Below are 14,815 nucleotides of genomic sequence, written 5' to 3'. Positions count from 1 at the left end.
GCAAGTTCGGCAGAGTCAGAAAAGGCTGGAAAAAGAGATAATTAATCCAATCATGTGAAGCTCATTGTTCTTTGTGCCTGAACTACTTCTTAATACTTTAGGGGAACCAAACAGAATTCTGGTGGGTTGAGGGGTTGAATAATAAATGACCCTCTGAAAAAACTTTTCACAATTTAAAAAAAAAATAAACAAAGAAATAACATTCTTTTTTGCTGCAGTGCATTTCACACTTCCAGGCTGATCTACAGTCCAAATGTCACAATGCCAAGTTAATTCCAAATGTGTAAACCTGCTAAATCTGCAGGGGGTTGAATACTACTTGTAGGCACTGTATATATATATATATATATATATATATATATATATATATATATAGGGTCCAGGATGCATATATATAGGGGGTCCAGGATGCATATATGGGGGGACCAGGATGCATATATGGGGGGTATAGTACAGGATGCATATATGGGGTGCCAGGATGGATTTATATGAGGGAGCCAGGATGGATATATATTGGGGAGGCAGAATGGATATATATATGAGGGGAGCCAGGATGCATATAAATGGGGGGCTAGGGTGCATATACAGTGCCTTGCGAAAGTATTCAGCCCCCTGGAACTTTTCAACCTTTTTCCACATATCATGCTTCAAACATAAAGATACCAAATGTAAATTTTTGATAAGAATCAACAACAAGTAGAACACAATTGTGAAGTCGAACGAAATGTATTGGTTATTTAACATTTTTGTGGAAATTCAAAAACTGGGGCGTACAATATTATTTGGCCCCTTTACTTTCAGTGCAGCCATCTCACTCCAGAAGTTCATTGTGGATCTCTGAATGATCCAATGTTGTCCTAAATGCCTAATGATGATAAATATAATCCACCTGTGTGTAATCAAGTCTCCGTATAAATGCTCCTGCTCTGTGATAGTCTTAGGGTTCTGTTGGAAGCACAGAGAGCATCATGAAGACCAAGGAACACAAGAGGCAGGTCCGTGATACTGTTGTGGAGAAGCTTAAAGCTGCATTTGGATACAAAATGATTTCCCAAACTTTAAACATCCCAAGAAGCACTGTGCAAGCGATCATATTGAAATGGAAGGAGTATCATACCACTGCAAATCTACCAAGACCCGGCCGTCCCTCTAAACTTTCATCTCAAACAAGGAGAAGACTGATCAGAGATGCAGCCAGGAGGCCCATGATCACTCTGGATGAACTGCAGAGATCTACAGCTGAAAAGGGACAGTCTGTCCATAGGACAACAATCAGTCATACACTGCACAAATCTGACCTTTATGGAAGAGTGGCAAGAAGAAAACCATTTCTCAAAGATATCCATAAAAAGTGTCATTTAAAGTTTGCAACAAGCCACCTGTGAGACACACCAAAAATGTGGAAGAAGGTGCGCTGGTCAGATGAAACCAAAATCGAACTTTTTGGCAATAATGCCAAGCGATATGGGCAACACAGCTCATCCCCCTGAACACATCATGCCCACTGTCAAACATGGTGGTGGCAGCATCATGGTTTGGGCCTGCTTTTCTTCAGCAGGAACAGGGAAAATGGTTAAAATTGATGGGAAGATGGATGGAGCCAAATACAGGACCATTCTTGAAGAAAACCTGTTGGAGTCTGCAAAAGATCTGAGACTGGGACTTGCTTGATAAAGACCCATTTGGGTTGAAACGTCGCATTTTATGGCACAATAAAGAAGAATTTTTCACTTTCACCTTGACTGGATGCTGTCCTTCACTTCAACTTATGGGACGGAGATTTGTCTTCCAACAAGACAATGATCCCAAACATAAAGCAAAATCTACAATGGAATGGTTCACAAATAAACGTATCCAGGTGTTAGAATGGCCAAGTTAAAGTCCAGACCTCAATCCAATCGAGAATCTGTGGAAAGAGCTGAAAACTGCTGTTCACAAACGATCTCCATCAAACCTCACTGAGCTCGAGCTGTTTGCCAAGGAAGAATGGGCAAGAATTTCAGTCTCTCGATGTACAAAACTGATAGAAACATACCCCAAGCTACTTGCAGCTGTAATCGCAGCAGAAGGTGGCACAACAAAGTATTAAGTTACAGGGGCCGAATAATATTGCACGTCCCACTTTTCAGTTTTTGAATTTCCCAAAAAATTTAAAATAACCAATACATTTCGTTCAACTTCACAATTGTGTTCCACTTGTTGTTTATTCTTCACCAAAAATTTACATTTGGTATATTTATGTTTGAAGCATGATATGTGAGAAAAGGTTTTCAGTTTTTGAATTTCCACAAAAATTTAAAATATCCACTAACTTTCGTTCAACTTCGCAATTGTCTTTCACTTGTTGTTGATTCTTTGCAAAAATTTACATTTGGTATCTTTATGTTCAAAGCATGATATGTGGGAAAAGGTTGAAAAGTTCCAGGGAGCCGACTACTTTCGCAAGGCACTGTACGTTGGATTTTCGATTGGATTGAGGTCTGGACTTTGACTTGGCCATTCTAACACCTGGATACGTTTATTTGTGAACCATTCCATTGTAGATTTTGCTTTATGTTTGAGATCATTGTCTTGTTGGAAGACAAATCTCCATCCCAGTCTCAGGTCTTTTGCTGACTCCAACAAGTTTTCTTCAAGAATGATCCTGTATTTGGCTCCATCCATCTTCCCATCAATTTTACCCATCTTCCCTGTCCCTGTTGAAGAAAAGCATGATGCTGCCACCTCCTTGTTTGACAGTAGGGATGGTGTGTTCAGGGTGATGAGCTGTGTTGCCTTTACGCCAAACATATTGTTCGATTTTGGTTTCATCTGACCAGATCACCTTCTTATACATGTTTGGTGTGTCTCCCAGGTGGCTTGTTGCAAACTTTAAACAACACTTTTAATGGATATCTTTGAGAAATGGCTTTCTTCTTGCCACTCTTCCATAAAGGACAGATTTGTGCAGTGTTCGACTGAGTGTTGTCCTATGGACAGACTGTCCCACCTCAGCTGTAGATCTCTGCAGTTCATCCAGCGTGATCATGGGCCTCTTGGCTGCATCTCTGATCAGTCTTCTCCTTGTTTGAGATGAAAGTTTAGAGGGACGGCTGGGTCTTGGTAGATTTGCAGTGGTATGATACATAGTAAAGTGAAAGGTGTCATTCAAAACCACAGCCGTCCAGTAAAAAAGCAAGAACTCATATGGCTATATCAACAGAAAAATAGATAAGTTATGGCTCTTGTAGGGAAGGAAAAAAGTGAAACAATTTATATTCATACTGTTAGGAAGTGGTTAATGTTGATAAGTCTGACCTATCCTACGGCACCCTCACGATAAACTGATTGAAGATACCACTATTGTGAATAGGAGGTGGCACAGCTCTGTACATTGTGTAGTGGCCATGAATGGTACTGCAAATTGGACCTCCACCAATCTCATAGTAATTTTGATATGATGACCTAACGTAAAGACCCCATACACATTAGAATAATGTTGACCGAACCTGCCAATATCAACTGGTTTGGCAGACACTCCAGTGGGTATGGGGGCGCTGATTGTCGAGGGAGACGTCGATTGGACATGTCTCATTTCGTACTGCTGATCTCCTTGTTCTCCTGGAGATAAGCCGCTGGCAGAGTTATCTGATGGTGTCTTTTTCATAGAAAACACAGGAGCACTCATTCAGCCAACTATGGCAGAGTTGGCTGAGATGTCTGTCAGTTGAATGATTGGCCAGACCATTGTTTGGTTGACAGCCATCTAATTTGTATGGCGGGGTTAAGGATAGCTGAAAACAGCCAATACTTCTTAAAGGAGTTGTCCGAAAAATAACAAATATTATCTATCCAAAGGGTATATGATAAATGACACACATGACCTCTGGAGGACTGACTGCTGGGACCCTTGTAAGAGGGTGGAAAGCGGAAGACGTAATTAATTAACGTTCCCCAGCCTTCACAACCAAATGTTGCCATCTGCCGGTCAAATCGAGCAGACAGAAACTGTAAAATGGTGGAAGCATTCCTGATGGGAAGAACTTGAAAGGTGAGAAGACAGCTGTGGCGCAATTGTTAAATATAAAAGGTCGGGATGGCGAAGCAGAAACTCTGCGGGTGCCCAGACGTGAGAAGGAGAACTTGTGTTCATCCGCGAAGCATCGATACAGAAGAGTAGCTTGATACTGAAGCAGGTGAGACATCGTTTGGTCAAGCACAAATGACAGACTTCGTTGGTCAAGACCCAAAGCCCAGACTTCGCTGGTCAAGACCCAGAGCCCAGGCTTTGCAGCCCAATGTCCAGACTCGGCAGGTCAAACACCGAATGTCAGGTGCTGATATTTGGACAGGAGGGAACGTCTGTCGTGCTGATTACAAGTTCTGAGTGAATCAGTGGTTTACTTCCAGCTTAGACATACAGTACAGGGTGTGGTCCTGGGTTGCACTTGAGGGAACGAAGGTGGTCAGTAAGACAAACCCGCTGAGCGCCAAGCGACTCATCTATTGAGGACTTGCTGCCTAGCGGGAAGTATCGGTGACCCCTGTTAGGGCCAGTGTAACAATCAAGAGCACCTGAAAAGAGTACAACAGTAATGGGCCCAGCATTGAGAGTGATGCCCGTTAAGTTAAGACATAAAGGCATGAATAGATGTTCAACTGTTAGATAATAACGACGGTGTATATAAACAGAACATGAGTAAGATATTGCATTCAGCTTAATACGTATAGTAACATACTGTGCTACCCTTATTGTTATTACTTCCAATATTGCATCTATCTATCTATCTATCTATCTATCTATCTATCTATCTATCTATCTATCTATATCCTTATGTCTAGATCCCCTCTGTGTTAAAGTGTTGGTTGACTACCTCTGCCTTCTCCTTGTCTGCATTGTTGCATCCAAGTAATCTGCTTATACCCTCATCACGAGAACATAAATCGAGCAGTAGTGAGCTACTCTATTCACCACTGCTCCATTCTCTGTTGATAGGAGTGGTGGTCGCACATGCTCACTACTGCTCCATTCAAACAGCAGACCTGTTCTGTTTTTGAGATCGATGAGGTCTCAAGCAACAGAACCCTGAGCAATCATACTATTATCATCTATCCTTTGGGTAATTGTTTTTTTTTTTTTACGGACCAATCCATTTAAGCCTCTATATCTATATTCCACCAGTGATTCTGAACCATGAGTACCACTAGCTCAGTCACTTATGGGTTATCTAATAGACATTAGTAGATGCTTTGAAGGTGACATCGAGCTAATACAACTGGCTCCCAGTGCAACAACTCAAATCACCCATATGGTACGTTAGCCCTTTGAAAAATGCTTGGAAAGTCAGGCCATACATCACAGGCAGAAGGCACCTGGGTTCTTTGATGTACGAACGAAAGTAGAGGTTCCTCAAGGTGATACCGTTGGCAGAAGACCTAAGAGAGATCTTTCTACAGGTAAATCAAGGTAAGTAGATGTTTTTTGGGTTTGTAAAGACATCACGTAATGTAACCCTGAAAATATGTTTTATTTTTATGTACAGTACAGGGATAATGAGCATCAGTGACGCTTGACCATCAAGTCAACAAAAAGATACAATTAGCACTTCATACCACACCTCGCCTCCACTACCACAAATATGTACATCCTGAATTCTCTTCCTCCCACTCCTTGTATTTACCACTGAAACCAAAGCCCCACCTTGAAACTCCCAAGGGTGAAGATAGCCCCCATATAGAGCACCTTAATAAACCGGCAACCAGTGTATTCCCAACTCCCGAAGAGCCAAGCTACACCTAAGCTCCTCGATATACGGCTTACTTCCCAATACAGGAAGTTGTGACTACTTCAATATAAGAGGATGGTCTCCTACTTGCTGCTGTGTCTTCTAGCCATTTATGCAATTCCAGGTATGTACTTATATATATTTATTGAAGTTGTTATATTGCTTCTCCAAAGTGCAAGGCCTTCCAATGGTGCCACCAGCTTCAGCCTATGTAGCTTAGGGGAGGATAAACCAATGTGCTCATGTTGCAACTTATATTACAGTCCAAAGCTGCAGTCACAATTCTGCAGACTTCAAAGTTAAGATTTTCTATCATTTCCTGAGTAGTTAATATTTGCACAAAGCTTGTTTAGGTATCAAGTATAGTCTTAACCCCAGGTACAGGTGCACGAAAACTAATTGCTCCTCCTTGGAATCTATACGCTCAGATAAGCTACTAGGGATATGCTTACACACAAGATTGATGAGGGTTTCTAGTAATAACCACCTTAATTATGAATGCAGCCCTGAGGTATAAAACAAGATGTAGATTAGGTTCAATAATTAAATATAATTTACTGAAATTTTTCATACCTGTATCTGAACTGTTAATTGGTGGTCATAAATGCACTATTAGCACGATTCCTATTGATATCCAAAGCTTATTCAAAAAGTAATTGAAGTAGATTTTTATCTGAAGCAGAATCCACTCCAAAAAACTCTTTGTGAACAACCTACATGAGAACACAGTTTTTTGAGTAGTTTTTGTATCAGAATCTAAGCGAACCTGAGCAGAAACTCTCCGAATCCTCCTCCAAATCTCAAATATCTTCCAAAACTTGGAGTTTGTATTCAATGTTTGCTTAGAAAACTCTACAAAAAGACTCAGTGTGCACTAAGTCAATATGTCATTTCTTGAGATGTTTCTGCTTGAAAAAAAATTATCTGAATTGGCTTCTGAATTAACTAAAGCAGAAAAAAATATCCAATAGGTAACAACGGCATCAAAAAGCACACCAAAAAAATTACTATTTTGAAGCTTTTTAATGAGGATTTTTCAGCCTGAGAAATCCACGTCAAGAAAACTCTGCTTGAAGATATCCTAAGACTATGGCATAATTAACCTTGGTAAATCTGGAACACATATTACCTAACAAAATGAGGTTAATCTACAGCAAAATGCAAATTCTGTGAGGATGAATTTCAGGATATGCTAGGATGGTCAACAAAATAAATGACCGGGAGGTTGGGGTGCCAACTATTGGTAAAGCCAGCTACTCCTGACTTAATTCCTCCAGAGTAGATGGCCTCATATGTGTAGGGTTTTTCCCATCCAACCGCGGTGGTGTTGCTCATTGATCTGAGAAAGCTTTATATGCCACAGATATGGAAGTTTATTTTTTACCCTGAGTGTTAGGGAGAATCTGGTCAAACAAGTTTCCATATCTCAACTTCCTGGACCCCTGTGAGTGTGACACAGAGGAAGAGAAGTGAGATAATGGGTCTATAGTTGCTCCTGAATTCTGAGGTTTTGGGAGGCATCTGGGGAAGCTGTATCAGGCCATTGTTATAGAAGGAGCTGCTGATAATAACAAAAACATATTTCTGTTAACCACCATAAAACAACGGGTGACATGTTTGTAACCTCAGAAAACAAGCCCATTATCCTCTTGTTATCCGCCCTGATATTTTCCATCACGACGAGTCTTCTGTTGGCTAAGACCATCATTAGTGGTAATGACTTGATCAGAATCATGAATCACAGACTGTGTATGATCTCAAAAAAACAAACCACAATACAGGAGCCGCTACAATAAAGGGTCCGCTTGTGCTCATGATCCACAAAGTGGCTTCATGAGAAATGCACATGAAAGAAGATCGGCTACTGGATTACATCTGCTTACAGTCCCATGACTTGGATTCTCCAGATTTCGACACTAGTAATGACCATAGTTGGCTAAAATTAAAACAAATATTTTGACCATTAGGTACAAATCTTTGACTTACCTTGGTTATGTTAAGCCACCCATAAATATTAAATATTTCTCAGCCGAATGATCATTCTGCTGGCAGCTGTGTCTCCCGAATCCTCCATATGGAGAAGCAATCGATTCAGCAGAGCTCTCTTTTGTTCTCCATGAGAGAACTGCTGCCAGACCCCTTTGTCACCTCCAGACCCTTCTGTCACCTCCAGACTCCTCTACACCCTAGGCCCTTCTTTCACCTCCAGTCCCCTCTATCCTCCCAGACTCTTCTGTCATCTTCAACCTCCTCTATCCCATCCAGAATCTTGTCCACCTCCAGACCCCTTTGTCCCCTCCAGATCTCTCTCACCTCCAGACCCTTTTGTCATCTCCAGACCCTTCTATCGCTTCCAGACTTCTCTATTCCCTCCAGACTCTTGCCCTCCTTCATACCCCCTGCACCTTCAGACCCCTTCTACCCCTCCAGATTCCTCTATCCCTTCCAGACCCCTATGCCCTCCAGACTCTTGTCCCCCTCCAGACTGCTCTATCACTTCAAGACTTCTCTGTCCCCTCAAGTCTCCTCTGTCACTCCCAGACCCCCAAGTCACCTCCAGACTCCCTCTATCCCCTCCAGACCCTTCTGTGACCTTCAGACTCCTCTATTGCCTTAAGTCCCCTCTGTCACCCTCCAGACCCCTCAGTCTTCTCCAGACTCCTCTGGCACCTCCAGACTCCTCTATCCCCTACAGGCCCCCCTGTCCTCTCAAGAACCCTCAGTCCTCTCCAGACTCATCAGTCCCCTACAGGCCTCTCGATCCCCTCCAGACTCCTTTGTTACCTCCAGACGTCTCTATCCCCTCCAGACTCCTCTATCCCCTCCACAACCTGTCACCTCCAGACCCTTCGTTTACCTCCAGACCATTCTGTCACCTCCAGACTCCTCCATATCCTCCAGATTCGTCTATGTCCTTCAGGCTATTATTCCCCTCCAAATCCCTGTGTCCCCTCCACACTCCTCTAACACCTCTAGACCTCTCTATCACCTCCAGACTTCTCTGTCTCCTCCAGACCGCTCTGTCCCTTCAAGACCCCTCAGTCGCCTCCAGACTTCTCTATTCCCTTCAGAATTTCTGATCCCTCCCACATTTGAAAAGAAAACGGTGAGAGCATCAGAAAAAGGTGCCAAGTGGCAAATTTTAGAACCTGTATGACGTGTTGAAAAAACAGCAACTTTTTACCATCACAATTGTGATTCATGGCCCTTTATAAATGTCTTCTGTAACAACTATTTTAGCCAATACCAATCAACACTTAGAGGGAGCTTAGGAGCAGTCTTAAGGCATACAGTTAAAGGGGTTGTCCAAGATTTAGAAAGTAAAAATCCAGGTGTCAAAAAAACAGTCCTCAGCTTTTTAATCCTCATCAATTCAGTGAGATGTTCTGGTGGCAACCCATTTGTGCATCAAGTGATTGGTGAGCGTTTTCTCTCCATTCTGGGTTATATGGGGGTCCTGAGGGTTAAGGACTCCCATTCCTGGTGTTTACGTGCTATAAGCCTTGCCATGTTGAGACCAGCCTAATATATAGTTTCCTCTAAATCAGTGGTGGGCACCTCGTTACCCTCCTGGCTCGACCACCCCATTTTTCTAGGCATGCTTCATAATTACGTTACAACATCTCAAGTATGACCACAACCACTGTTCCCAGAGTAGTTACAGCACCACTAATATAATTAATTTCTAATTGTTCTATATGTTGTTTCTTTTAGGACAAGGCCAGACAACAGTAAGAGAGTGTAATGCCTGTAATTTTAGGTTTTTATCCACTTGTTTTTTAACCACGTCCTACAGAGCTCAATGTCAAGAAAATTCATTCTGTGGAGTCACTAACTACAACTTAGGTAAGTGTTCATTATGACTATTAAGTATGACTTCAAAATAATGGTTTACCCATGAATTCCTCCTGTAAGATCTGACCATACTAACTGCACATAGTTATATATCCCATATAAATCACAGATATGATGGTGATGAAATAAATGGGGCCATGAATAGGATAAGGCGGCATATGGAGATTTCATGTATCATCTGATGCCATATAGTTGACCAAGTAAAACGTTCTTGAGATAGTATCCACGAGATAGTAGCTGACCGGTCATTCCACTGACAGCTATTATTCCACAACCTCAACCCCACCACCCCCTCCCGACACAAATGCATGTCCCCATTGTCTTCTAAAGTACTTGTCTGCCGGAGACTTTTGGTGGTGGATTGTCTCTTCTAGGAACAAAAGGCTATGTGATGAGATCCAAGAGCTGATATTTCTCTTCCTTAATATCAGCCATTGGGATAAAGTCAAGAGGCCTCCATACCCATTAGATGGTTGTCCAGTCATGCCAAAATCGATAGGTGTGGATGACACTGACCTACAGTACCTGGCCAGCTTTAGAGTTAAACCAAGCATAGCTAAAAATAAAGCTCAACAAGATTACAGTTAGACTGGTGGTCCACTTTACAATAATAAATACCGCGCTACAAGGGTCTAGAAGATAGTTGGAAATGTTCCAAAAGTTAGATACTAATTCGGACTGGTGGTCCGTCTACGCCCATCCTACGTACAACATGGTTTGACCTATGTTCCATAAAAGAGGTCTATGAAAAATAATTCTATGTTTTAAAAAGTCCTACTGTATGTCATATATTGAATTGATATGGAGACTTCCAATTGGGACACAAAATGCTCCCTAAGTGCATATTGATCTTTCATGGCTCTGTATTACTAAAGTATCATCTTGATTTCTTTCTTTTTTCCCGAAAAACAGCAAACATTGCTTTTTTTGCTAAAACTGGATGCTTTGAGTCAACAATCTGCAATCAGAGCCTACAAGGTACAGGAGTCCTCAAATTTGTGTTCGGCAATACCACCTGCTGTATATCGAATATGTGCAACGGAAGCTTCACAGCTCAAGCTCCTCACCTGGCTGTTCTAGGACTGCTCAGCGTTTTCCTAATCTATATTATGTCTTGAAGACATCCATGTTTCTCTGGAGGCTTTTATGAACAAACCATATGGTTAATAATGTCCTCAGTCGATGCTCCTACACTTACCCTGGATGGATCTAACTTGGAAGATATATTTCTCTCTGCACGTTTCAGAGATGATCGTAAAATCACCGGCTAAAACATAATTATGTCCTTAATATTCTCCCCTCTTATTCTATCATATTCATTAGCACTTCCAAGTTTCGGGTGATATTCTGATTTTATGTATTAAAAGAATAATCATTTTATAATTAAAACTTCTGTCCTTTCTTCTACTTTACTTGATTCATCTCTATTTTTAAGATCTTTGCTCGAAAGTCCATCTATGAGCTATTTGATTGTTGTAATACAACATTTCTCCTACAGTGGCCACTATAAGGATGATAAGTAGATCTTTAGTCCAGTGTATATATAAATTTGCTTTTCTTGTCCTGCCCACAGATATTACTACATGTAGGACATCCCAGGAAGTCTGTAATACCATAGCCCCCTTTAAATAAACTAAATATGCTTTATTAGCATGATGTTTTGGGCCTAGTTCAGAGATATAATGGAAAATACGTACAGATTTCTAATCTTTCTACTTGTGTCCTCCTGGGATAAATTTGGGAGGCCTATATTTCGACATTCTGGAAACGGACGGAAATGCCTTCTCGGCCAATAACTGGATGAAGCGGGCCATGACTGCGGACACTGAGCGCTCGAGCGTGCATTTTCAGTCCATTCCACTGTGTTGAAATGGGCACAGGAAGTAGAGGCAAGCAGGAACTAGGTGGGCATCCAAACAGGTGCTGCTGGGAATCATTAAGCATGAGTATCCCCCCTTTTTTTTTTAACCAAAACAGAAAATTATTTAAGCTTTTCAACAGATATCCCGATGTGAAAGGGCATAGAAACCTCTCTGGTCATGTTTTTAAACCTAAATATTAGCGATGAGCGAATGTGCTGGGATAAGGTGATATCTGAGCATGATCAGGAGCATAACACCTTATCCAAGCATGTTTGCTCATCACTAATAAATATACATAAATTTGGCTAAAAAAAATTGAAAATGGGTTTTATTACATATTTTAGACTGTTTGACTTCTACAGCCTCTATGTATCACTGTACAGACGTGGAATGAATGAATCGTTAGTGAGCTCCTTTGACGGCAGGATCCATTCCCTCTTCTACTAAATCGTCTTGTACCATGACTCAACTTTGATTTGGCCATAAATCAGTCTAGGTCAGGCTTCAAAGAACACAGGGGGAGGTCTAAGGGAAAAGATCAACATTGACTTTTAGGATTGTTACATCAATAGGCGGTACTAGAGTTCAAGTCCTTTTTCCCTTTGCATAGGAAAATACACATAAAATTGGCAGATCCCCTATTGTGAGAATGAGCACACTGCTAACTCATTCTGCAATCTGCTATTTACAATGATACATAGAGGCTGTAGAAGCAAAATATCCAAAATTTATAATTAAACTCTACAGCAGATATGCTTTTTAGCCAAAAATACATGCATTTTAATTGAAAAAAAATGAAATATCTTTTAAATTGTACATTTATCAAAAAAATTACAGGATTAATATTGTTTTCCCAACTTTTAGATGTAGCCCCTAAATTGTGCCGGAATTGGGTGTTTCTAACATGAAGATATCTAATATTTCAGTTTGTTTTACAAACAAGAAGTAAATGAGGCTTTTTGAGTGAGCCGAGGTGGAGATGTCCGTCGTGGTCCAATCCCATACCATATATTCTAGTCTTAAAATGAACAAAAAGCTTTCTCCCTGTGTCACATTCAGCCCAGAAATTATTATTTTCTTTCCAGGCCACTTATACTAATCGTCACTGAAAAATGAAAAATTGTAATTTAGAATCAGGAGAATCTAAAACATTGCAAGCCGCAGGTCCTTATCTACTCATTACTTACATATTATTAATTATAGGACAATATTATGTATTTTACTTGATATTTGTACTGCATCTTAGAGCTACAAATAAGCCTCTTTGCAGAAACTCAGTCTAGATGCATGCACGCTAAATGAGAGGTAAAATGAAAAAAATACCCTGATAAAGCTGTTTGTTGAAGGACTTTGAGGGTCACAAGGAACCCATCATTTCTTAAAGGCGCTGTACAAAATTGCATAAAAACAAGGGTCTGATCTCTGTCCAGAAACAGCTCCACTTTAATCCAGAGGCTGTGTCTGGTACTGCAACAATTATGCAAATTGGACAGAGCTACAATACCAGACAAAACTTTGGTTTCTGACCGCCTGAGAATATAACTTGTAAAACTGGTGACAATTGTGATTCTCTCTGTAGATAATAGAGGTAGCCGTTCTGCCCGATGGCCAACCTAATGTCACATTTATAAAAGCCGATGCAATTGTAACCATTATTAAAGTTTGTTTTAATTATAAAATGTCTGGTGTCGTGATGTACAAAGTGAACGGCCTTTTTATTGTGAATGATTATGGATAGTTCATAGCCAGGGGCATAACGACTGCTGTCGCAGAGGCCTCTGAGGGTGGGGAGCCGCTGACGTCAGCACAAACTTCAACTGGATGTCGACCCCTGTCGGGTCCGTGCGCAGCAATACATGTTAACGACGGTGGTGAGGCGGCAGCTCGGGTGGTGGTGAGGAGGCAGCAGCTCAGGTGGTTGGTGACGTGGCAGCGGCTCAGGTGGTTGGTGAGGCAGCAGCTCGGGTGGTTGGTGACGTGGCAGCAGCTCGGGTGGTTGGTGAGGCGGCAGCTCAGGTGGTGATGAGGCAGCAGCTTGGGTGGTGGTGAGGCGGCAGAATGGTTATTGCAGGCTGTAGGCTTTCCTGAAGAGATGGGTTTTAAGGTTCCGTCTAAACGATCCGAGAGTGGTGGATAATCGGATGTGTTGAGGTGTTGAATTCCAGAGGATGGGGGATATTCGGGAGAAATCTTGGAGGCGGTTGTGTGAGAAACGAATAAGTGTGGAGGAGAGTAGGAGGTCTTGGGAGGATCGGAGATTACGTGAGGGAAGATATTGGGAGATTACTTCAGAGATATAGGGAGGGGACAGGTTGTGGATGGCTTTGTAGATCAGTGTTAGTAGATTGAACTGGATTCATTGGGGAATTGGGAGCCAATGAAGGGATTTGCAGAGGGGAGAAGCAGGGGAGTAGCGAGGAGAGAGATGGATTAGCTGGGCAGCAGAGTTGAGAACAGACTGGAGTGGTGCAAGAGAGTTAGCGGGGAGGCCACAGAGGAGGGTGTTCCAGTATTCAAGGCGGGAGATGATGAGGGCATGCACAAGAGTTTTGGTAGATTGAGGACTGAGGAAGGGACGGATTCTGGCAATATTTTTGATTAGGAGGCGACAGGAGGTGGCAAGAGTTTGGACGTGCGGTTTGAAGGACAGGGCTGCAGGAGACAGGTGTGGGACAGGGACAGGTGCGGGAGAGAGCGTGATGCCGTTTACCATAATAGATAGATCAGGTAGGGGGGATACGCAAGATGGGGGAAAGATGATAAGTTCAGTATTGTCTACCTTGAGTTTTAGGAAGCGAGAGGTGAAGGAGGATATGGCTGACAGACACTCCGGGATTCTGGACAGGTGACATCTGGGCCAGAGAGGTAGATCTGAGTGTTGTCTACATACAGGTGGTACTGGAAGCCATGGGACTTTATGAGTTGTCCTAGGCCAAGGGTATAGATGGAAAAAAGCAGGGGCCCCAGGACAGAGCCTTGAGGGACTCCAACAGAGAGAGGGCGGGATGAGGAGGTAGTGTGGGAGTGGGAGACGCTAAATGTGCGGTCGGAAAGGTATGAAGGAATCCAGGACAGGGCAAGGCCTTTGATGCCAAGGGAAGAATAATCTGTAGCAGTAGGCAGTGGTCAACTGTGTCGAGGCAGAGGACAGGTCGAGAAGGAGGAGGATGGAAAACTGTCTGTTAGCTTTGGCTGTGAGTAAGTCATTAGTAATTTTTGTCAGGGCAGTTACGGTGGAGTGGTGGGGGTGGAAGCCAGATTGGAGGCTGTCAAGGAGAAAGTTAGATGAGAGGTGGGAGGAAAGATGAGCATGGACATGCTGCTCACGGAGTT

General features: G+C 42.2%; 1 long non-coding RNA gene across 1 annotated transcript; it reads left to right on the top strand.

Annotated features, from left to right (window-relative positions):
• The first annotated feature begins 3,118 nt into the window (after window positions 1–3,118).
• LOC143806027 (uncharacterized) lies at window positions 3,119–13,161 on the top strand. Its single transcript, XR_013221373.1, has 4 exons — window positions 3,119–5,446; window positions 5,523–5,889; window positions 9,480–9,611; window positions 10,533–13,161. It is a non-coding gene; the product is annotated as an uncharacterized LOC143806027 (long non-coding RNA).
• Window positions 13,162–14,815: the final 1,654 nt, after the last annotated feature.

The sequence above is a fragment of the Ranitomeya variabilis genome, chromosome 2, assembly GCF_051348905.1.
Source record: "Ranitomeya variabilis isolate aRanVar5 chromosome 2, aRanVar5.hap1, whole genome shotgun sequence".
Classification (NCBI taxonomy): Eukaryota; Metazoa; Chordata; class Amphibia; order Anura; family Dendrobatidae; genus Ranitomeya; species Ranitomeya variabilis.
The sequence above is the reverse complement of the archived record's forward strand: the minus strand, read 5'-3'. Positions and strand labels throughout refer to the sequence as shown.